The sequence below is a fragment of the Onychomys torridus genome, chromosome 19 (assembly GCF_903995425.1).
Source record: "Onychomys torridus chromosome 19, mOncTor1.1, whole genome shotgun sequence".
Taxonomy (NCBI): Eukaryota; Metazoa; Chordata; class Mammalia; order Rodentia; family Cricetidae; genus Onychomys; species Onychomys torridus.
In genome coordinates, this window is record NC_050461.1 from 504,393 (window position 1) to 531,540 (window position 27,148).

The following is a 27,148-nucleotide window of genomic DNA, read 5'->3' on the forward strand; positions in this document are numbered from 1 at the left end:
CACACCAAGGATTGCACCACCCACCATGGGCTGGGCCATGGCTCACTCATCATTAAATGAGAAAATGCCTTACAGCTGAATCTCATAGAAGTATTTCCTCAATTGAGGCTACTTCCTCTCTGATGGCTCTAGCTTGGATCAACTTGACATACACAACCATCCAGTACAGCCCATTTCTATCTGTAGTTTAAAATAATATGCATAAAATTGAAAAGTTTCATGGCTCATTTACCTGTCTGCTTATGAAATCTGAATCCTATAAATTAGGATAAACTTATAGAAAACTATATAATAATCAATTAGCAGATAATTCTTTCTAAAAATCTTGTGTGCATAGGCAAAAATGAAAATGCAGTGGATTTTTTTTTTTTAAAAAAAAAAGCCACCTGTAGTTCCAATCTTAATGAAGCCCTTACTTGATTACTACTTCAGGTCTATTAATAAACTCTGGGTCTGCACTTCACATCCACTCTCTGACCATCTCCTGTAAATATCCCCACCACCTTTTTCCCCCTACAGCCTAAACTTTCTCCCTCTGTCAATATTTCCCTGAGTAGTAAAAGCAGATTGATGTCCTTTGCTATCCTCATTCATCTGTCAGCCTCACCAAAGCAACAACAGCAATGAATCCATACTGAAGAGAGTGAGGAAGCAAAGGATTAAACATGATCATATCCGCAGATGATTCAAATATATGTCATGACATTTGTTGCTGAGTGCTAATGCTGTTGTCATTCTGTTTCATTTTATTTTAGTCAGGGTCTTGTGTAGCCAAAGATGGCCTTCAACTATCTGTGTAATGAGAATGACTTAAAACTTCTGCTTTTCCTGAATCCATCTCTAGAGTGCTAGGATTACAGATGTGTAACTTTAAGTTGTGTTTTAGAGTGCTTCTAGGGATTGAACCTAAGGCTTCATGCATGCTAAGTAAGCACTCTCCAGCTGAGCTACATGCCTAGCCCCTGGATCATAACATCTTAAAGAAGTTAAGGTCACTCCTCTTTATTTACTTTGTTTTAATTATTTGCATTCACTTCACATACAAATACACCATCTCTGATTTTGCAGTATGATATAATGTGTAGTGATATTTTATTTGTATTGAAATGTGACTTTATTTGTATGTTAATAAAGTTGCCGTGAGCTCAGAGCAAGCCAGAGCAGAAGCTGGGTGGTGGTGGTGCATGCCTTTAATCCCAGCACTTGGGTGGCAGAGCTAGGTAGATCTCTGTGTGTTCAACAACACAGCCAGCATGGCAGACACACACCTTTAATCTCAATACCAACCATAGAAGATCTGGAGGTCTGACAGACAAGCAGTGATGAGGAAGTCATGTGGCTGGGTTTACAACCAATGAGAAAGCAGAACAGAAAGTCTATAAAAAAGACAGGACACACTGAAGTAGGTCTCTTGCAGAGAGGAAAGACAGCAGAAGTAGTGAAGGGTAAGACTCTCAGCTATTGCTCTGACCTCTTGGTTTTTAACTCTGCAACTGGCTCTGTGTTTCTTATTTAACAAGACGGTTACATCTATATTTGGCGCCCATTGTGGCAAGAATTCATTAAAAAACCTCTTGCCTTGGCAGTGGGTCCAGCTTCCTGCCTGGGTGGGCCCAGCTCCCTAGCTTGGGCCTAGCTCGGGCATAACCCGGGCCTAGCTCAGCTTAGGACTCAGGCCCAACCTACCTTAGCTACAAGCGGTTACAGCCGCAGCTGGAGTTACTTGCTTAAAAAGCCGGTGCTACAAACAATTCAGGCATGTGGGAGCTACCTCTAATTGCAGTAGCTACAGGCAACTGCAGATAGGCTGCTTTTGGCTGAAACGCCAGCACACGTGGTCTATTGGAGCTTAAGAAAGCCAGAGCCCAGGCTCAACTCGGCTCAAGCTGGAACATGTGGTTGGACTCAAGCTTTTAGTCAGAACTTGGCTATGCTTTCTTGCTTTCTTGCTCTCTCTCTCTCTGGATTCCCACCTCTAACGCTAGGTAGCTGTTTTGAAATTCCCTTGGATTTGTACTGTTCTACACAGAATTGGTAAGTCATTTATATCAGATATTTTAAAGGAAACTATTTAAAAGAGATTTTTTCCACATTTTAAAAAAAAAATGGGTTTTATGTGTACATTGGAAGAAAATTGGGCTTTGTTTGAAATTTTAGGCAGTCTGATAATGGAACAACTATATGAGAAGATTAATGTTGATCAAATTATGTACGTTATTCTTCTTCTTATCCTTATTTTACTATTTAAAAAGACAGTCAATTTAAGTGCCAGGATAAAAATTTTAGAAAAACTTGTTAAACCTGTTACAATGAATTATAGAGAAATTCAGATTCAGACAGAAGAAAGTAACAGTGAAGTTGTTTCAGGATTCGATTATAAGGTTACAGAAAGAAAGACTGTTTTCACACAATCACCCTTAATTTATCTGATAACCATACAACAGCAACCTGGTCAAGTGACAACACAAAATATTTGGACTCCAGTTGAAATGTTAGACTTATGAAGGTTTAAGGAAGCACTAGTATCTTATGGCATGCATTCCCCATATGTAAAGCAAATGTTAAACTCCTGGTCAACTTATAATACCACAGGACTGGCAGGAGCTGGCACAGGCTGTTCTGGAACATGGACAACAGCTCCAGTGGCAAATGTGGTTCAAAGAGGAAGCTAAAAACATAGCAAATCAATGTAGGGATAAAGATATACAAGTCTTCCAGGATCAGCATGTTGGAGAAGGCCAATATGCTACAGTACAAACACAATGTTTATATGATATCCAAACTCTAATTCTATGTTGAATGGCAGCCTTAAATGCATGGGACAGAGTTGAGGAATCAGGAAAGAAAACTGAGTCATTTACAAAGGTTATACAGGGCCCAAAAGAATCTTTCACATATTTCTTACAAAGACTGACTTCAGCAGTAAAGAGAACAGTCCCAAATTCAGAAACTAGCCAGATAATAATTGAATCTTTGGCTTTTGAGAATGCAAATGCAGCATGCAAGAGAATAATCAGGCCATTAAAGGCAAAATCTGTACCCTTGGAAGATTGGATTAGAGACATGGTTCATGTTGAGGCTCATGATCATGATAATATGTGGGTAGGAGAAGCAATTTCAAGAGGTTTGAGGAATCTTAGATGTTTTGGATGTGGAAAACAAGGACATTTGAAAAAGGACTGTAAACAGGGCACTTCTAGAAACAATGTTTCTTCAAGGAACAATGGCAACAGAACGCGCCTTCCTTCTGGAGTATGTAGAAGGTGTGGTAAGGGAAGACACTGGACCAATGAATGTAGATCAACAAAGGACAGACAAGGTAATACTTGGCCTCAGTCTTTGGGAAACTCCCAGAGGGGCCTCAGGCAGGCCCCTACAATGAATCCAGTTCAGACCTTTCCTGCAATCATAGAGTAGGGTCTCCTACTCAGAGCAGTTAAATAACCAAATGCCTATTGGAATAAACCAGGCTACTCAGAGTAATGGAACAACTGAGACAGAGAGAACAGAAAATTCAGGAGAAACCATAAAGAAAAATTTTTGGCAAACTTCTATAAATGAACAAAGACCAAAATTAACAATAAAAATAAATGGTGTTTTGTTGTCTGGTCTAGTAGACACAGGTGCTGATGTGACCATAATTGCATCAGAATTTTGGCATCCATCTTGGCCTCTTCAGGAGGTAAATGTTCAACTGTTAGGAATTGGAACATTATCTCAAGTGAGACAGAGTGCAAGATGGCTCAAATATATAGACCTAGAAGGACAGAGAGGCAGATTAAAACCATATGTGGCTAACATAGCTATGAACTTGTGGAGTCAAGACCTGTTACAACAATGGAATACTCAGATTAACATCCCCCCAACCTCAGAAATAAATCATAAACTAGCACAGGTTTCTGAGAGAAATATTAGAAGGTATTATTCTAATGAGTGGTCACCAGCCATCCATATTATACAAGAACAGGGCACAAAAACTGATGATCTTCCAAAGACACCAACAGCTCTACCTTTAAATGGTTAACAGACAAGGCTGTATAGGTTCATCAATGGCCTTTAACAACAGAGAAACTCCAGGCTTTAGAAGAGCTGGTAGAAGAACAGTTAAATGCTTGGCATATTGAAGAATGTACTAGTCCATGGAATTCTCTTCTATTTGTTATTAAAAAGAAATCTGGTAAATGGAGAATGGTAACAGAATTTAGAGCAGTTAACAAAGTAATTCAGCCAATGAGCTGTTTACAATCTGGAATTCCTTTGCCTATTCAGTTACCCAAAGGATGGCCTCTCATAGTTATCAACTTAAAACACTGTTTCTTTTCAATACTTTTACAACTAAAAGACACAGAAAGATTTGCTTCCACAGTGCCTACTTACAATAATTCTCAACCAGTTAAAAGATTTCAATGGAGAGTCCTACCACAGGGAATATTGAATAGTCCAACCCTGTGCCAATATTTTGTACAACAGCCCTTGGAAGTGATATGTAAAAAATTTCCTAAATCTATAATTTATCATTATATGGATGATATTTTACTAGCTGACTCAAATGCAGATACTTTAGAAAGAATGTTTGAGGAAGTAAAGAAAATATTGCCTTGCTGGGGATTACAAATTGCTCCTGAAAAGATACAAAGAGGAGATTCTATTAATTATTTAGGATATAAAACAGAGCTACAAAAAAATTAGACCTCAAAAGGTGAAAATTAGGAGAGATCATCTACAGACTCTTAATGACTTTCAAAGATTATTTGGAGACATTTCTCATCTACAAACTATTGTTGGGGTAAAAAAATGATGAACTGAATAGTTTGTTCAAAACCTTAGAAGGTGACAAGAACTTAAATAGTCCAAGGGATTTATCACCTGAAGCTGAGAAAGAATTGGCCTTGGTAGAAAAGGAAGTACATGAAGAACATGTAGATCGTATTGATCCAAAGCTGGATTGCATTTTGGTTATTTTACCTTCTAGGCATTCTCCTGCAGGAATATTAATGCAGAAAGAAGATATTATATTGGAATGGATATTCTTACCAAATAAGCCAAATAAAAAATTAAAAACTTATGTGGAAAAAAATCTCTGACTTAGTTTTGAAAGGAAAATTGAGACTTCGTCAATTAGCAAGAATAGACCCAGCAGAAATTGTTGTACCTTTAACTAAAGAGGACATTGAAAAATTATGGACAGAAAGTAAACCTTGGCAAAGAGCTTGCAGTAATTTTTGGGAGAAATTAACAGCAAATATCCCAAAAGCAATAGAATTGATCTTATAAAGAGAGATGATTGGATCTTGCCTCAAATTGTATGGGAAAAACCCATATCTGGAGTTCGCACATTTTATACAGATGCCAACAAACAAGGAAAGGCAGGTTACAAATCAGAAAACTTAAGTAAAGTGGTTCAAAGTCCTTATAATTCAGTTCAAAAATCAGAATTGTATGCTATTCTGTTGGTATTAATGGATTTTTCAGAACCTCTCAACATAGTTACTGACTCTCAGTATGCAGAAAGTGTAGTATTACATATTGAGACTGCAGAATTTATCCCTGATGCTTCAGAATTAACTTCACTATTTATTCAATTACAAGATACAATCAGGGAAAGGAGTCATCCTTTATATATAACTCACATCTGATTCCATACTGGTCTGCCAGGCCCTCTAGCACAAGGTAATGATGAGATTGATAAATTATTGATAAATGTGCTGGAGGCCTCAGAATTTCATAAAAAACACCATGTCAATAGTAAAGGTTTAAAAAAGGATTTTTCTATAACCTGGCAACAAGCCAAGGAAATTGTAAAGAAATGTCCTACTTGTTCCTTCTACAATCAGATGCCATTACCAGCAGGATGTAACCCAAAGGGTACTCAGAGGAATGAAATCTGGCAGATGGATGTATTTCACTTTGCGGAATTTGGAAAATTGAAATATGTACACCATACTATTGATACTTATTCAGGATTTCAATTGGCAACTGCTTTGGGTTCTGAAAAAGCTGATTCTGTAATCACTCATTTGATAGAAGTTATGGCCATCATGGGTATACCTGCACAAATTAAAACTGACAATGCTCCAGCACATGTTCTGTTAAAATGAAACAGTTTTTTGCTTATTATAATATAAAGCTTATTACAGGTATACCACACCACATAATTCTACAGGCCAAGTAGTTATAGAAAGATCCAACAGAGCTCTAAAGGACATGATAAATAAACAGAAAGGGGTAACAAAAACACCCAGAAATAGACTGCAAAATGCTCTATTAACTTTGAATTTTCTCAATGCTAATGAGAAAGGAACAACAGATGCAGAGAGACATTGGATAATAGAAAAAAACTACAGAATTAAATCAGCCTATATACTTCAAGGATGTGCTGACCTCAGAATGGAAACCAGGGTATGTGTTACATTGGGGATGAGGTTTTGCTTTTGTTTCTGCAGGAGAAGATAAACTGTGGGTACCATCAAAATTGATAAAGGTTTAATTTGAACAAGAGAAACCTCTTAATTAGAGGAGGTGATAGTTCATCAACCAACATGACCATCCAGTTTAAACTCACTTATGCCATTAATACATGCCTTTTCATTTAATCAGATGTAACTTGCCAAAAGGGGACCTCCCCAAAATTTGTCTTTGGGAAGGGTTTTTGTTTTTGTCTTTTAGGAGAATGAAGGCTAAGGAATCTGAAGAACACTGGACAAATGAGACAACTGAAGAAAAAGGACAAATCATCTATGCCAGGAAAAAGAGTAAAATTGCCTATTGGTATATCATCTACAAAATTTCATGAATCTTCCTAAATATTTGTTTCTACTCTTCTCTAAAAAAATTAACACTATTGGTCTTCTTGTAGTCCCAGTTCAATTAAAATTTAAAGCTGACTTTGGAGTTGGAGAATGGCTCTCTCTTCCTGGAAACTCAAGCATGTTGTTAAAAGGAAAATGAAAACTCCCTGTATCATACCAGAAGGAAGAGCCATCTTCTGACATGGGACAGGAGAAAAACCAAATTAATTAAGGGACTATTCTATTACTAATCTCAATTCTTTGATTCTATTCTGATTCTTTAAACTTTTCTTAAAGTATGAATTTTATATCGAAATATACAATATATATATATATATATATATATATATATATATATATATATATTTTTTTTTTTTAAGCTTTGTTAAGATAATAATGGTCATGTAGAGTACTAATTAATTCTAGAGAAAAGGCCGACCAGGCCTAACATCAACTGAAATCTCCAGGAAGAAGATGGGGCTCCACAACAACAATTCCACGTGGAAAATAATATCACTAAGCTGACAAACATCATCTACAGATCAGCTTTGGACTACAAAGTGCTTAGAGCAATTCTGAGATGGCTAGCTGAGATGATCCAGTTTCAAAGACTACTTGAATAAGGACTTGAGATAAACCCTGAACTTTGGCATTGTGGATAACAAAGAATATAGTTACCTTTCCTAGAATTTGACAATTAACCCAAAATTTTTCTTTTCAGACTAAAGATAACTTCACCCATACCCATCAGGAAGCAATTTTAAGAATACGACGCTCACATTCCCAAAGGGGTGGTGTGGGGTGGGTGGTTTTTTGGTCTTTTTATGGGTTTTGGGTCTGGGATAGTTTTCATTTTTTAGGAGGGTTGGTTACAAGTTGTTGTTAAGGGTTAGGAAAAGGGCTAGGCAAAGGGTACTTGTTTAAAAAAAAAGAAAAAAGAAAAAGACAATTACTAGTTTTAAATACTTTACATTGGATTGGATTGTTTTATATTGTATACATATTATTATTATGATTGGGATTGTTAGAATATGCCATACACATATTTCTAATCTTGCTTGAGATATTGTATTTATACCATTCATTTAACAATGCAATACAATTTGCTAATCCTTAAATGTTAGTATTACCAACTATTAGGATATATAGAAATGAAAGTTAGTGGTTAGACATTACAATTGAACTTGTAGTCATATTAGGTGTGTTTTCAAGATCGAACAGATATGTTTTAGATAGCCAGGTCATCTTCAGACCCTTCAGAGATCTACAGAATATGGCATTTAAAATGTTTTAATAACTTAGAAATTTTTCTTTTTTGCTATGACTATGAGACATGTCGGCTCCTGGCAGTACCAATCTACTTCAGAGAAAATAAGGGCATTGAAGAAACTGCATATGGAGTTAACTTTCATTGTGGCAAAAGTTAGCCACTGGACAACAAAGTATCCTCGAATCAACTGCTGACAAACAGGACAGACATGACATGAAACAAAGGACTACCAATTCTGGCCAAAACAAGTGTGGTTGTGGCTTTAACAAAAGGCATCTTCTGAAGCCAAGACAATATGGCACCATCCCTGAAGTGAGTAGCCTTTGCAATCTGGAAAAGGTACCGTGCCCTTTTCTTTGAAGGCAGCTGAACAGGCGGTGGACGGATGGCTTCTGATGTGCAGTAGAACAGCAGATGAAAGAGTTATTCTTGAAGAATAACTAAGCTCACCCCTCTCAATAGTAGACTGGCATTTAATAGAGGGATGTGGAGAAGAACGGGATGCTGAGATGAAGCCACATATACACAGCCAAGAAAAATGGACAGCTGAATTGTAAAAAACATCAATAATTTCCAGAATTTAAAATCCTGAATCATGAAATGACACTAATGGAATTCAGGTGTTTCTGAATGGACTGCTCTCACCAAATGTGAGCTCAAACTGTTGACCTTGTGTACATCCTAGTTCACAAATGAGTCTGTCAGATATGCTAAGCCTATAGGATGAAGATGATGCCCCAACACTGCAGAGAAACCTCAGGTGACTGTCCAGGCAGCTGGCTGTTTCTGTCAACTCACATTTCTTTTTTTTGGAAGCTGCTTGCATGCACTTCCTGTTTTTATTTTTTATTAGGTAGAATTATTTCCTTCTTGGGTCTCTGAGGGAGTTGATGATCAGTTAGTTATAGTTATAATTATCTTTGTTAAGGATTTCAGAAAAACTCACTAAGAGCTGTAAGTGTATAAATTTGAAAGACGTTATAAGACAGTTCCATTAGTAATATAAGTTAGGATAGAAAATGAATCAGGTACATTTTGGACTTACCAAAATAGGATAGATAATGGAATTATTTTCTCTGAATTTGTCAAATGCAAATGGACTAGACATTGTTTAGGTATTTATTGTTTGTGTATATGGTATATATAGTTATTGTACTTCTGTATATAGTTTCTTATGTTAGTTATAACTTTTTTTCCTTTTTATTAAAATAGAAAAGGGGAAATTTAGTGATATTTTATTTGTATTGAAATGTGATTTTATTTGTATGTTAGTAAAGTTGCCGTGAGCTCAGAGCAAGCCAGAGCAGAAGCTGGGTGGTGGTGGTGCATGCCTTTAATCCCAGCACTTAGGAGGCAGAGCTAGGTAGATCTCTGTGTGTTCAACAACACAGCCAGCATGGCAGACACATGCCTTTAATCTCAATACCAACCATAGAAGACCTGGAGGTCTGGCAGACAGGCAGTGATGAGGAAGTCATGTGGCTGGGTTTACAACCAATGAGAAAGCAGAACAGAAAGTCTATAAAAAAGACAGGACACACAGAAGTAGGTCTCTTGCAGAAAGGAAAGACAGCAGAAGCAGGTAAGGGTAAGCTCTCAGCTATTGTTCTGACCTCTTGGTTTTTAACTCTGCAACTGGCTCTGTGTTTCTTATTTAACAAGCTGGTTACATCTACATTAATGACTCCTTAGATCTTTAAAAATGCTAATCTTATATCTGGGAGAGGCATCCATTTATTGAGATGGTAATTGTTTCAACTTTGATGTCCCTCATGCTGCACATCTGTTTCAGCTCCTCTACCAGACACACAAATTTATCACCACTGCTCTTATTGTTGGGTCAGGTTTGCCTTAGTGGCAGATTACTACAGTAAATTCCATGCTGTAATAAGTTTGTCAAGAAGGAAAATAACTGGCTTTGTAATTAGGATTTGTGTGACTTTCTTTCCAGAAAAGAAAATCTTGGATTTTCCCATAAAATATGGTAACAATAGGCAAAGTACTACTTTAGTTACACAGTTTAGTCCAGTATATAATCACTGAATATATATTTTATTAATTGTTATTTAATAGCTGTGGCTTTTTCTGCTGTATTTAATGCTTCCATAAACTTATATATTCTGTTAATTATTGTTATATTTTGCTACAATAGTATTCTGTTATTTTCTGTTAATTACTAACTTTATGTAGCCTTAGGCAGATTAGAATTTTTAATTGTAAAGTGAACATAAAACAACACCAATTTCTCAAAGCTTTTTTTGGAAACTAAGGAGCAAACAAGACAGTGGTGGATGTATTCTGTTAACCACATCAATGCTGATGTGAGTGACCCAGAGCTCACATGACCTCTACCGTGCATTGGATGATTTGATGATTCGCCCATAGCAGAGAAATCCATGGAACAATGAATAACGTTGTGAAATGCTTTTGTATTTTAAAAAAGGTAGCCTTTCACTATTCCTGACACAACCAAACTAGTCATTGGCTATTGTTTATGTCCTGGACCAAAGGATAGGATGATGTCATTTTATTATCTATATCACCTTCACTACAGTAAATTATATCTTACTAGACGTGGGCTCTTTTTATTTTAGAATGAAAACTTGAAAATAGGGATAATTGAATTTTTTACTTTAAACAAGCCTACCTGCGTAAATTGAGGTTTTCTGTCCTGGAAGCCATTTCCCAAATAACTGTCACAGAGGCCTAATATTACTTATAAATGACTGGCCAATTGTTCAGGCTTGTTACCTCCTAATTCTTACATTTAAATTAACCCATATTTCTTATCTATGCTTTGCCATGTGGCTCGTGGCTTCTACACATCTTGCTTCCTCCGTGTCTGGCTGGGGCCTCTCCTGACTCCACCCTCATTCTCCTAGTTTGGTTGTCTCACCTATAATTCCTGCCTGGCTACTAGCCAATCAGCTTTTTATGAAACAAATTTGAATGACAAATATTTACAGTGTACAAAAGGATTACTCCAAAGTATACCTGTTTAGTCATAAGTTGCTTGCTGGATTTACTACCATAAAAGAGCATTTTTCAATGGGAGCAGGGAATGAAAAACTGAAAGAAAATTATTGATGAAAATCATATAAAGTATAGTAGAACATAAAACAAATAAAGACTCCTCCTTAATTCTATCATCCAGAGTTTACCAGTATTACCATGTTTCTTTTTGATACTTAATTTAGTGTTTGGTGTGAGTTGTACGCATCTGTATTTGTTGGTGTGTGTATATATGTGTATGGGGGTACATGTGTGTGTACATGCTTGCCAGGGTCAGAGGGCAATTTGCTACTAACATATGTGAATTTTTTTTAATATTTTAATGCTACAAACTTTACTATACCCATATTTGAAGATATTATGTTCTTCATGACATATTCCTAAAATTGTAATTACAATCCAAGTATATGTTTTTTATTTTTAAAAGCACTATTAAGTTGTTATGTAAAAATATAATCTCTATTTCCTGAAACATTGTATGATGAATGTAATCTAAATATTAGGTAGTATTCAGTATAACTAAGCTTTCAAATATTAATTGATTGATAAATAAAACAAAATTTACATCATTAACACTTTAAATTTGCATGAGCTCTAATGATATTAAGCCTTTTCAGAGTTTGCAGTTTCTGTTCTTATTCAGTGAATCATCATAACTCCTTTCTCTTTATTAGAATATTTTAATTCTTTTTTATTGATTGTAGTCAGCTTTTGTTTTTTTTTTTTTTTACTCCTTTCAATACTCTTAGGTATAAGACACTCAGGTATACAGACAGATAGACAGCCAAATAGGTATGTACAAACATACATACATACATACATACATACATACATACATACATACATAAAACATTTTGTTTTTTAATGTGTATTTATTTATTCATGTTTTTACTACACAAAATTTTTAATTGTTAAGTAATCAAAATCACCATTTTTTTCTTTTGTTATTTATAGGTCTCATTTCTTCCTGAGAAAAATCACCCATACCCCAATATTGTAAAAGTATTCTGTTCTACTTTTTCTAATAGTCCCATGTGTATTTTTAACATTTTGATCAGTGAATGATTTGCTAAGAACTTCACTAAGTGCTTAGATATATAACTTTATCAACCAGGCACAATGTGGAATTTTTTTATAAACAAAATGTTGTTTTGGGAAATAATTTTACTAGCTCCATGTCTCATGACAGCTGATTTAAATGAGATAATGCAGATGAAAATGCTATATGACAAAGCAGGATGCTCCTATAAACCAGCAATTTTTTACATACATACATATATATAGATAGATAGATAGATAGATAGATAGATAGATAGATAGATAGATAGATATAGTGAGCTATGCCACAGAACCACTTGCAGACATAAATAATATTTTATCCTATTGTATGTAAATATGACTTATCTTCCATGTTCTGATAATCACACCTCAGGGTACAATATGCTGAGCCTTACTCTTTGCAATTTACATGCTCATGCTTTAGATAATGTTTGTAGAAAACCAGATTCAATTTATTGATTTAAATCAAAATCAAGGAGTTTTATTAAGAAGTCCTTTGGCGGCAACTCAATGGAAAACTCTCCCAATAATACTGATTTTTTTATACATAATTTACTGCCCACCCTAGAATATTGCAAACTGAAATATTTAAAACAGGATCAAAGACTGAAAATCTGTTGTCATTTGTATTGAAAAGAAATGGAAGTTTCTCTCTCATGTATAAATCTTTGCAATGGTTGCTCCTCCAGAAATCACTTAAATACTGGAGTCCTTATCTTCAAAGGCATTTGATGTTCAAAAGGACACACATATTCTCCAATTCCTAGAGGAAGAGAGGACACTTCATAAACAGTGTTGTATGAAAACCAGCTTGTACAGCTTCCAATTTGTAGCCAGACTTTACATCCTTGGTCGAGTGCAAATGGATGTCTTCACTGAAGACTCAGTCTTGAGCCACAGCATGGTTTGTTTAACCAACGAATTTTTATTTCAATTAATAATCCAAAATGCAAAGATTTTGAACCCAAATAAATTAAAATTTCAGTCTATTCAGATAATAATAGAAGATCTGGTGGCAGGAGAGATGGCTCAGCAGTTAAGAGCATTGGCTGCTCTTCCAGAGGACCCACGTTCAGTTCCCAGCACCCACACCGAAGTTCACAGTTGTCTGTAACTCCAGTACCAGAGGATCAAACACACTCACACAGACATATATGCAGGCAAAACATCATTAGAGAGAGAGAGAGATACAGAGACAGAGAGAGACACAGACAGAGAGATACAGAGAGACAGAGACAGAGAGAGACAGAGAATTGAAGTTTTGCCAGCACCAGGTCTCTGCTGCAGTTTAGCAACAAGCTGTCTGGTACTGAGTTGACTTTATTCAGGCTGAACATGAATGCATCATAAAGTACACAGCCCATGATGTTTTTATCTGCTCTTCACACTTCTGTTACCTACCCACACCCTTTAAAAGACACTTTTCACACCCTTTAAAAGACACTTATGAATATTATGATTGAAAAACAAAGTCAGGAATGTAGCTGGAGGGTAGAGCTTAGATAAATGATCTATTTTGAAGTATAGATTTAAATTTACAAATTTCATTAATTTAAAGCAGAACAATAGGACTGGAGGGACAGCTCAGTGTTAAGAGCACTGGCTGCTCTGGCAGAGGACCCAGGTTCAGTTCCTTGGACAGACACAACTACTCACAGCCTCCAGTTCCAGGAAATCTGATTCCCTCTTTGGCCTCTGGAGGCACCAAATATACATGTAGTACACCAAGTAAAACATTTGTCCACGCCAGACAGTGGTGGCACACGCCTATAATCCCAGCACTCGGGAGGCAGTAGCAGGCAGATCTCTGTGAGTTCGAGGCCAGCCTGGTTTACAGAGTGAGATCCAGGAAAGGCCCAAAGCTACACAGAGAAACCTTGTCTCAAAAAACAAAAAACAAAACAAAAACAAAAAACAAAAAACAAACAAACAAAAAACAACTACACATTTGTCCACAAACAAAACATAATAATAAAAATAGAACAATTACAGAAATTATCTTGACTGGCAGGTTTATATTGTCTAGTGAAACTCAAAATGTGATTTTCTAGGCAAAATAATAAATGTATGAAACAGCATATTAAAAAATAATACATTTGACAAACAGAATGTGGTATAAGAGACTAGGAATGAGAAACCTGAGACACTCTGTTATATAAGCTATGACCCCAGATCCTGAGCAAAGGAAAAGGATGAAGCTATGATACAGCCACTCTGAACTCTCAGTCTATTTCCCGGGGACTCAAATGTTGGCATGGTTTTTTAGCATTTTGCTGACCAGAGATAAAGGTACTTAGCCTTTATAATCTCTCATTCACCAGCCAGAATGCCGACTATCTCACAATATGACCTCAGTCAAGTCTGAAGGTAATTCCAGGAGAGCAATGCAACAGAGAACTGCCAGCTATCAGCATTCCCACAGCTGGGATATAATATACCTCAGGTTTGAAAGAGAATCGGTGGTACACACCATGGTGCCCACTGTCAATTTCTTTCCACCCACTCTAACTGATTTTTAGTGATCTCTCTTCCTGGGTACTTTTTGTATTTCTTGACTCTATTTTCTCTTTATTGCTTCTCATTACTAATATGCTATAAAATTGTATTTTGCTCATGGCATATCTTCTACTAGGAGATCAGTTCCTTGGGGGAATAAATTTCTGCCTGTTTCACTCTATAATATTCAAACAGTGGCTGCGTTGCACAGGGAAAAATGAACAAATAGTTTCTCTGACAACAGCTGTAGAGCCTACAGAGCTTGGCTTGGACAGTTTCTGTCTTCAGAGCTCTTTTTAAAAATTAACATGATGCCTGCCTAAGATCCCACTTGGGCTATGCCTAAGAATTTCAGTCAGTCAAGACATTTTCTATGTTAAAATCAGAAATTCTGGAGAGAATCCTATTACTCTGAAAGAAAGCTCTGCCTGTGAAGAATATATCACAGGACATCCCAGTTTAAAGAAAGATTATATTTGATCACCAAATAAGCAGAAATGAAGAGACTGATGAACCACATAACAATTAAAAGTAATTATCAGTGGCTTCACAATTTCCAATATCTGAGTGAGTGCTTAGTGATTTATTTTCCTAATAAAAGAAGCAGTGTTGACAATGAAGACACATGAGGCCTGAATGAGGAGACACCATATCTTAAGTCTATAGGGAAAAATACCTTCATCAGATCAGATTGCTCAATAATGGGGAAGTAAGAAGTCTGGAAAGTTGGGCACTGGCAGGTATCTTCATAGGTGTATGACTACAATTCTTTAAGATGCATGTTACTTGCTAGTGTTAGATAATATTACATCTTAGGTAAATTCTTAATGAGGCCTCAACCTTACTTTACAGATTTGTGACAGTCTGAATAAAAGCACATATATTCTAATGCTTTTGATCCTTGATATATCACCCAAATTCTAAAATATTTTATTTTATTTTCTTGTCCTTTCTCTCCTTCGTCAGCCTCCTCTCCCAAGACCTATGCTGTTTTTATGTAAACACCCTCAATGGCATGAAAGAATAGAAACCACTTGAGGAATTTTTTTCTTCTATTTCAAAAAAATAGCTTTATTCATTACATGTCATATTTTTTAAATTGCTAAAACATTAGAATTGGCATCCATATCCAAAATTTAAAGCTACTAGCAATCATAATAACATCTCTTCTTTAATTAAAATATTTCCTTTGTTAATCAAAATTTATTTATCTTAGAAATTGTATTGAATATAGAGCAAATATGATCTTTTTATGATCTCTATTTTATTATCTAGTTAGTGACTCCTAATAATCTTTGGAATTTCACACTTAAAATGAGAGATTTAGGAATGCAACAAATGGTAAATAGATTTCAAATCCTACTGCCATTGTCATAAACAAAAAAGCAAGGAGGCATTGATCCTGACATCTTTATTATAGTCTCATATCATTTTTATATTTTGAGGTTATAATCAAATAACTTACTAGATTTATTTTACTGGTTGCCCTTGAAAGGCATTTCTTTCATTATTATTTATTCCAAAGATAGTTTGAATTTTTTAAGTATAAGAAGCAGGGAGGGTCGATTATAGAGATCAGCAACTAAAGAATCATCCACTGTTGTGTACAATGAAGTAAGATGCTTTCAGAAGAATAATTAGAAGTTAGATAAGACCCATGCAGAAGGGCAGAAGTTGGGGTGAGAGCCACTAATTTATAAGTTACAAGGTAATTTGTGCAAAATCAGGGAAACAGGTATTGACTAAGTCAAGTCACTGGTACACCTTTTAGCAAATAGGCAATTACCTTCCATGTTATTCTACTGTGAATTTCACATTCTATTAGCATAATTGATTTCTTATGAATTTATTATCTGCAAGGTCTAGTGACCAAATAAATTTTAGTGGTCTAGACTAGAGTTTCTCCAAGTAACCAGTCCTGTTAGATGCAACTATACAACATACAATTTGATAATTGCTTCATACAGAGCTGATCTTCCAGCTAATCTCTAACCTAATACCCTATTGACAATTTACAATTTACTGTAATTATTTTTAGGCAAGATGAGTCAATAGTTTGTTTGAAAATTATCTTTAAGAATCACAAGAAAAATATAATGATGTAAAATTCACTTATGATCTTCAAGTAAAATATATAAAGTGTAAACTTGGAGGTCTCTACTCATTTGATGTTTTACACACACACACACACACACACACACACACATACATACACATACACATGTCCTTCAGTGAGCCCACTTGGCACTCTGGTGGCAATTTTGGTTTCATATAATTCTTAAATCTTTTAAACATACCCTCATTCTGTGGTTTCTTTTCTCTGCAGAGTTATTCTCTCATTAGAATTCCATAATTAGATAAAAAAAATTATTAGCACACTATTTCCAAACTGCAAGGACCAGCTAGCTATACAGTGACAATGAATCATCAAACCTCTAAGTCAGTAAAATGAAGAATCTTCTTTACCATTTTTCTCTGTGAAACATCTGGCAGTCAGTCACCTGGAAATTGAAAACATGTAGTAGAGCTCCCTTCAATTTAGGTAACTCCTGAATCCTTGCCAGCTTATGATCCTCACAATTCCAGCATTCAGCCTAAAGAGAAGGACCTCGGATAGGGAAAGAGAAGGAATTACATTCTAAATTACCGTCAGTGTTTTACAGTTCCTCTTCTTTGTAAATTACTCTTCATGTTAAGCTCCATCCAGATGTGTATGTTCAGAAATATTTGAATCATTAAAATAGGACTGGGGCCCTTGCTGAATCATAGGCAATGCCTGCCAGAAAACCAGGTAGGCTGCCCGTAGACCTTTCCCACTCTCTCTATTGCCCAAAACCTAATTCTTAGGGTATCCCCTAGCAAATTTAATCAATAATCTGTCTACAAATCCAGCTCTATAGAAGAGACTGGAAGGAAAACTCCAACTTGAAGAGGTTAACTCCACAAAAACACAAGTAATAAATAACCCCAGACCAGCAAATCAAAAGAGGAGACACACACACATGCACACACCAACACTAATAACAGGAACAGGAATAGTTCTAGTGTCTGGTGCATGTAGATGCTTTACAGGTTATCAAAGAAGAAACACTAATATGAACCCAGTCCCAAAACCTTTGACTGACAATTTGTTTCCTGCAAGATATGCTAGAGCAACAGTGGCACAGAACTTATGGCAATAGCAACTAAAGTCTAGACTTGAGGCCCATTCCATGTGATGAAACTCATATTTTCACTGCTTGAGTGACAAAGAACCACAAAGGAGATAGTTCAAACACCTAGGGGAAAAGCAAATACTACTGATCAAAAAAAAAAATAAAAGTATCAATTAATAAAATTATTCCTAATGATCCTAATGATATACTGCTATACTCATAGATCAGTGACTTAATCAATCATTAAGAGAAGTTTCCTTCTGCAGCAGACAGGAACAGATGTAGAGACCCACACCAAGACATTACACACAGAGAGGGTCCTTGGAACACACAACTCTAAATGGAATGCCTCCATCAAATCCTTCCCCCTCAGAGCTCAGGGAACCTCATGGAAGAAGAGGTGGAAATAATGTAAGAGCCAAAGGGGTGGAGGACACCAGGAGAACAAGGCCCTCTGAATCAACTAAATAAGACACAATGTGAACTCACAAAGTCTGAAGCAGCCTACACAAGCTTGGAGCCTACACAAGCTTGTACCAACTCCTCTGCATATATCTTTCAGCTTAGTACTTTTATGGGATTCCTGAGTATGTGAATAAATGGATTTCTGATTCTTAAAGCCTGCTCTTGGGGCTCTTTTCCTCCTGTTGGGTTGCCTTGTCCAACTTAGATATGATGGCCTTTGGTTTATCTTATATTTTATTTTGTCACATTTGGTTGTTATCTCTTAGAAGCCTGTTCTTTTCTAATGAGAGATAGAAGGGGAATGGATTCAGATGGAAGGGGATGTGGGGAGGAACCAGGAGGAATAGAGAGAGGAAAAACTATAATCAGGATATATTGCATAAGAAAAGAATATATTTTCAATAAAATGAAAAAATTAAATGGGAAATAATAAATAAATGATTCATGTTTTAAATTGTACACTGTTCTGCATAGTGAAGCTAAATCTCATGCCAGCTGGCTCCATTCAACCTAAGACATGAATCACCAAATGTTTTATACTGTGGGGCTATGTTCAGATAACCTTTATGTAGTAGCTTAATAGTATGTCATAATGCATACATCAGTCACCCTATATATCTCATGAATGCAGATAACACATTGACTCTGATCATCATATTATAAAATAAAGGAGAAAAATAGAACAAGTAGATGATAGACAGATGATATACAGATAGATGATACATAGATTGATAGATGATACACAGATATATAGAAGGTAGGTAGGTAGATGATAGAAAGAAAGAGAGAGAGAGAAAGAAAGAAAGGAAGAAAGAAAGAAAGAAAGATGATAGGTAAATAGATAGATAGATAGATAGATAGATAGATAGATAGATAGATAGATAGATAGTCGATAGATGAAATATCTTTCATTGTAACTTTTGCTTTTGAAAATTGTAATTTTTTAATGTGTTATTGTTAATCTTTCCAAACCATCCCAAGTATATATGAATAAGAAAAAAATATAAGACTCTCTATACAAGGTGCTAACCCTGGTTTCAACATCCACTGGAGGTCCTATAATTTGTCCCTTTAGCATAATAATGGGAGAAACTACGATAAGACTGAAGACTAATGTTATGATCCATAAAGACTTCATGTAAATTGTTAAGAAAGACACGCACAAAACAATGGGTAAAGTATTCATTTGGTTGACAAAGAGGAAAACAGATAAGAAATCTAATTTATAGTGATGGAATTAAATTTGTATATCAGTGTTTGTTCCTTTTAGTTTAAAAGTAAGTTTATCTTTTTGAAAAAGAAATGGCAATTGGAGTTGAGACAAAGGTTCAAAGAACATGTCACTACTTATATAAATAGTATACCCTGTCATGAAAGCCAACTGACATGTATCAAGAATGTTAAAATAGTCAGACCCTTTGTTTGGGAATTTTCAATAAAATGTTCAAAAGAGGTTATCCTAACCTCATGTTAAGAGTTTAAACACAAATCTCGTTCATAAGGTTATCAGGACCCAAAACAACCTAATGATTTTACATCATACATGTTTTGCTCAGATTGCAGGGACTCCCAAAAGACCACCATGGAGACCGAATCCCATATGTAAAAGCAAAGAGCCTTATTTTCAAGCTCTGAGCTTGGTCTCTCTGTCTGTACAGTGCAGTGGTGAGAGCAGAGAGCCCTGAGCCCAGGCAGGGTAGCGTTTTTATCACAGCAGAGGTTGGGGTGAGCAGATGTCCAGGGTTCATGACCCTGATTCGCTGACCTTTGTCTAGGGGTATCTATAAAACAGAAAATAGGTGTGTGCTAGACATAGGGATATCTGGCCATCCTATCTAACCTTATCTAATGGTTACAATGTTTGGGATGTCAGGTGTAGGCCCTCCCTGGGTGGGGTCAGCTTATGGCTTTTCCTGGGTCTGGGTGTTGCCTGCCAGTAAGCCTGTCATAGAAGATGTGTCTGGGCCTCTAAGCCTGTCATGGCAGCTGTGTGGTCAAGCTGTTTTGCCCCCCCCCACACACACACACACAAAGCAGTCAATCAAGGACCCATTGACCACCTAGTGTACCACATTAATGAAGGTTTTGGGAAAGTAGTGGTGAACAAAGCAGACAAGGAGCCCACATTGCAGGAGGCCTAGAGCAAGAAGTGAGTAAATGATTCTATCAGTCACTCCTCACAACTTTCCAGGCTCCCTCCTACCCAGATCTGCAGAAAGTCCCACAGGAAGAGAGATCTGTGCAGAGGTCCTGAGCCCAAAGAAGAACTTAACTGTTGAGCCTTTGTAGCAAAGAGGAGAGGGAACAAGGACAAGAGCTGCAAATGGTAATAAGGCAATTTCTCCAGTAAGAAAATCACAAAGCAAGACATAATACTGGGGAACACTATTCAGCTTTAGAAATGATGCGTGTTCACAAAAGGGTTCCAGTAATATGAGAAATGTTGATGATAGGAAAAAATAAATTGGGCACATAATTTTCAGTATTATTTCATGATTAGAGAAAAATGCATAGAAGACTACGGGGTGTGGGGAGACTCACAGTGTTAAGAATTATTGCTCCTAAGAGAACACAGTAGGATCCTGTGCATGCTCCCTCTTGGACTCTCAACATTTTCTTTTCAAAAGCTCTATAAAGATAACATATTAAGTTAATAAGTCAAGAATGTTTAAGACTGGAGAATAAAGAAAATATGTCCACTGAATATTTCCCTCAGTTCAATAAGGCACCATTTAAAGCTGTAGAACTTAATATTCCTTCATGAAGGTTTACAGAGATTTTTTTCATTGCCCTATGCTAGGTCAGCACAGTTTTAATGTCTATAATGCATGCCTTTTTTATTTTGCTATTCTATTGACAGATTTTACTGAAGTCACATTTAGCAAGGTCTCTAAATAAGAAATTTAAGCAGACGTCACACCACTGCCTCCTAGCCCATTCTATCCATCCTCTTTCCACCCCTACTACATTTAATATAGTGAACTATGAGAGACTTTTAGTGCCAGCTTTGCTCAGATGATGGAAGATCTTGACAGAAACTCCATCCTCTTGTAAAAGCTCTCTGTCAGCATGAAACCTGCTTAGTATAATAAACACCCCAGCATGAACTATTTTTGCAGGTGAGTTGTCCTGTGGGGAGCCCACCCATAAATTAGAAGGACAGAATAGAGCAAGTGGAGTGATTCCAGCAAGAAGAGGAGAAAGGAGTTCAGCCCCCAGCCCCCCACTGATTGAAGGTCACTGGCCTATTGAGACTGATGATTCATTATGATTTATTATGATTTATTAATTTTTCCTTAAGCCAGCAGGACCATTAGAACCTGACAGACTGCTTTAAAAACTCAATACAAATTGAAAAGCTGTTCAAAGACATGAAGTACCAGAAAAGAAAGCAAGGTATATAGCCTGTCAGCAAAAGTCAGATTTTCTGTTACAAACAAAAGGAAGGGCCTTCCAAATGCTGTTGAAATCTCAATGGATAAAGAGTGAAATTACAAACTACTGAGAGTCCTCCTCTAACTTACTCTTGGTTTTCTTCTACTAGATTTATCTAAAAAGTTTTCAGCAAGGACTAATGGCTCATGTCATACTTAATGTGAGGGGCTCCCAATCCTATTTCAACACCTGACTTGAACTAATGTTACCAATTTGATTTTCATATTACAGCTGTCCAATGAATCTTCAAACGAGTATATCCTAAAATGCATCTCATGTAATACTAAAGTCTAAATGGCATTCTTCCAAAAGATATAAATAGGTTAAATGACTTTGGTAAACTACTGACATGAGATTGATTCTCAAAGCACATAATTATATTAAAGGTTTTTAAAGTTTAGAGAAAAGAAAATACTTTAACTTTGATTAAACCATGACTAATGCTTAAGAATTTGTATAGAAGTTATCTTTTAACAGCAGTTTCAGAGATTTTGAAAAAGTTACTTTAGATTAATTGTGTGTGGCTATCACAAATGTTATGAAGAACAAGAATTTCAAACTATGAATAGTCTAAACACCATGGGCTTAGAAAACTAGTACATAATTGTTTGATGGCACTTATTTTTTCCCCACAGATTCTATACTCTTTTTTTTTAAGGTTTATTTATTTATTATGTATATAGTGTTCTGTCTACATGTATGCCTGCAGGCCAGAAGAGGGCACCAGATCTCATTACAGATGGCTGTGAGCCACCATGTGGTTGCTGGGAACTGAACTCAGGACCTCTGGAAGACAGGAAGAACATTCAGTGTTCTTAACCTCTGAGCCATTTTTCATGGATTCAAGCATGACTGGGATCTCAAGAGAGGAGGTTGTACAGACCTCAGTCCATCCCAGCCAAAGCCCCTGCCTCTCCTTTTCCTCTATGATGGCACATGATAGAAAAGAGTATTCCAAATTAGTTATTTTTCTATTGCAGTGATAAAAATATCATGACAAAATCAACATAAGTGAGAAAGGGTGTATTTTGGCTTGTAGGTCTAAGGTATAGTTCATCAAGGTGGAGAATTCATAGCAGCAAAAGTTTAAGGAAGCTGATCCCATTGCATCCACAGTCAAAAAAAGCAGAAAGAGATAAAAGGTGTTGCTACTCAGCAACCTTTCTCTGCTTATAGAGTCCAAGATCACGGTGAGGGAATGCCACTACCAATGGTGGGTAGGTTTTCCCATCTCAGTTAATGCAATCAAGATTGTACAACAATATACATTCAATATATTTCAATAACATGTTCCTAACATGTGGCTATAGCACATTGCCTAACATATTATAGTACTGAGATTCATACAACTGTGTAAACCAGTGGTTCTCAACCTTCCTAGTACTGCAGCCCTTTAATACTGTTCCTCATGTTGTGCTGACTCCAGTCATAAAATTATTTTGATGCTAATTCATAACTGTAATTTTGCTCCTGTTATTAATAGCAATATCTGATATGCAGAATATTTGACATGTGAAACCCAAAGGGGTCACATCCCACAGCTTGAGAACCACTGGTGTAAACAAAGAGGAAAACAAAGGAAGGCACTCACCTATAAAACATTAGTAATTAGTCTACTTACAGAAACTACTTGGAAATTTATATTGCTTTCTATACTTTGCTGTATGTTGATCCTTTCTAAGTGCAGTACATCATTACAATGTTCTAAGATTACAGTCTGAACCTTGATGGACTCAAGGGTTATATATCAGTTAGAATGTACATGTAAATCATGTTTGATAAAGTAAGGGAATCATAGAACTTATTACAAAATGTAAAGCACCTTATATGATGTTAAAAATTATCACAATTCTGAATTGACAATGTTCTTTAAAAATGTTCAAGCAGTGAGGAAAAACAAATAAAGGCCCTCAAAGATTCACAAAAGCCCATGTGTGATCAGCCAGAGCTGGGTTTCAGTTCCTTCTCACTGTCACTCTGGAATTCTCAGAATACCTTCCATCTCAGGATTTAGTATTGTCCCCTGAGATCCTAGTCAATGCTAGAACAAGAGTTGTAACAAGACCTTCCAGGGTTACAAGCTTTGTTCTCACTTCAGCAGTAATATATTCAAATTGGAACAACACAGAGAATGGCCCCTGAATGGGGACCACTTGAAAATTCATGAAGAATCGACATATGTAACAGTGTCTGGTGTTTTATGGCATAGTAGACTGACTATAGATGATGATAATATAGTGCATATTTCAAAAAAGCTAAAAAAAAATTTAAATGATTTAGGAGGTATGGATGTGGAACATGATTGGAAAATTACATAATACATATACATTATCAAAATGTCACATGGTACCACATGAATATGTATAATTTAATATCAGTTGAAAAAATAAAGCCTTGTTAATAGCATAAAATTTTTGGTCATTTTGTAGCTACATTACTTTAAAAGGCCATCATACTGTGACTTTCTCCTACATTGACTTTTATGCATGTGGACATGCTTGAGGGTTTAGAAATAGAGAAAGATGATTAAGATTATGATTAAAAAGTAAAAGAAATTTTAGAAAATTGTTAATGGTTTGATCCACAAAGCACAGTACTTGAGTTCAGTACTATAACCAAAGGCTTCAGAATATGAAGAATCCTCCCAAAGTCCCAAAGCTGTTTGCACTTTCTTATCAGCATCACTGTGGTGCCACCTATCTCCCATGGTCTGAGTCTGGGGAAGCACCATCATTCTTCAAAAGACTCTGATTTTAAAAAAAAAATAAAAGCTGTCTAGACAGCTGTAGCCAGCTGCACACTCAACATGAAATAAGACATGTGGCAGCTGTGAAGAGTGAGTAGCCAAAATAATGCATTTGACTTTCATTGCAAGAAGTACCTCTCCATCAAGAGGGATTATGCAATAGGGGCCCATATCATGCCCAGAGACAAGGAAAAGCCTAATATGGAAGTCCTATTGGTTTATAAACTATTGTCTACGTTTCCCAGGTTCTTCTGAGAACACCCAGGGTGTCACATAAATGAGATTTTTGCAGTAATCTATATTGACTATCCTTGAAATTTCAGCTCAAAGTGTCACATATTCTGGCAAAGGGAGCAAAAGGAAGCAGGTGTGCTCTCAGTTCAAAAGCAAACCAGTGACCCAGAAGGCTATTACCAAGGATTAACTTTAACCATATTGCTCTTTTAATTCTGATGTAGTTGAATATTTACTGCCCTGTGTTGTTTCAACAAGACTATATTGTTATCTCCAACCAACAGTTTTAAATGCACAAGAAACTAGAAAAGGTATGCTTTCAAGGATGCTTGATATATAGTGTAGCTTAATTCCATTTGCAAGAACTAAGTCATTACTTTCATATGAATTTATTCAGCATTTTCATGGAGGCATATTTCTGATGTAATGGAAGTTTTTAACTTAAGTCTACAGATATGAAATGGAAGAACCATACAGGTACATGAACAGAGTAAATTCACTTCAATTTAATCTAAATGCTGCCATTGTTAGTCAATGACTTAAATTGTTCCTACTCTCCAATTAAGTAATAAGAAAAAGAATCAAGAATGTAACATATGTAATATATATTTATTTTTATATGTGCAACACATATATATGCAAATATATAATTTCAAATACACAAAAATTACACTGAAAAAAACTATAACTATTTTCCATTGTTTTCCAGAGACTGTATATTCTGAAAAATTTTGCCTCAGTATGTTTTAGAAGAAGGGGATCAAAAATGCTTTAATTATCAAACATTTCAGGAAGAGAAAATATATAAAATTCCAAATTTTTAAATAAATTTATCTTTAGTTCATGTAATGAAGGGCTTTTTGTTTGAAATTTTACACATTAAAATAATATGTGTTGATCAAACTCTCACCTTCAGTCCCTTTTCCACCACCATTTGATCTTTCAACCTACTAAGTCCACTCAGTGCCGTCTGTACCAGCTTGTGTGTAGACTGGAGCAGGGGTCACCTCTCATGGGCTGCATTCCTGAAGAAAACTGACTCTCCTATCCCCAGAAACTACCAACTTCCAGTGGCTCCTCAGCTAGGGCTGGGAGTCATAAGCACCTCCATAATCTGTGCTGGGATTTTGGCTGGCTTGATCATGTGCAGGTCTTATGCATATGGCCATAGCAACTGTGAGTTCATGACCCTATCATATCTGTGAAACATTGGTTTGCTGCAGTCATCCTCTAACTCTGATTCTTACAACCATTCTACCCCCTCTTCCACAGTGCTCCCTAAGCACTGAAAGAGAGGGTATAATATAGATGTATCATTTAAAGCTGAGAACTCCACAGGCTTTTATTTGCTACATGTTTAACAGATGTGAGTCACCATATTAATGTCATCTACTACAATACTACAAGAAGAAGCTTTTTTGATGAATGTTGAAAGATGGACAAGTCTATAGGTATAAAGATAAGAACAGAGGGGCCATTTAAAAATAGATTTAATTAGTAGATATTATTAGGTTCTTCCCCAAGGCCTATGACATAAGCCAGCCTTCTTCTTGAACAAGTTAACTCTACCAGGTATGGGTTCTGTCTTGTGGAGCAGGTTTAAATACAATCATTGTTCATTACTTTCATAACATTCATGCCACTATTGTACTGGTGCCAGGACAGTTGTTATTGTAGTTCACAGTGTTCACATCTTACAACAAAAGGAGGATCGATAGCCACCTGAGACCAAATTATAGCCAAGTTAAAACCTCCCACCTCCCATGGCTATAGGAATTTTCCACTGTGAGTCCCACAAGAATAACAAATTCATAATGGAGATGCTGAGGTGGGTAGATCTTGGAAGCCCAGACCCATCTCACCCACTGAAATACATCCTTGCACTACAACCCACATCTCCACTATCATCACCCCATGACACAAATTCTGTCCTATCTACACCAGCTCTTTCATCCTAATAGCCAATCCTTGCCTCACTTTATTAAGGCCCACCTGCAGCCCACCCCCGAGGATTTGCATTTCTTATGGGCTATTACTACCTCTTGTAAAATCTGTCAAATGTCAAACCCCAAATCCAGATACCGTAGCCCTCCTTTTCCTACCTACCAGGCCAGAGGCTTTCTCCCTAGAACTGACTGCCAACTTGCCTTTCCCACATGCCCACAATCAAATGAGTTAGGTTCATCTTGGTCTTTGTAGACACATTCACAGGGTAGGTGGAGGCATTCCCCACCACCAACAAAAGGGCTCAGTTTCCAACCTCCTGCTCCAGAAAACTGTTTGGAATCCCTGTCTCCTTCAAGTTAGACAATGACCCTGAATTCACCTCCCAGGTTTCCCAAACCCTGTCTAGAGCCCTAAGGATTCCTTGGCATTTCCATATCTTATACCATCCCCAATCCTCAGGAAAGATAAAACAAACTAATCACTCCTTTAAAAAAACATCCTTGTCAAACTGTCACAAGAACATCACCTCAATTAGATAAAT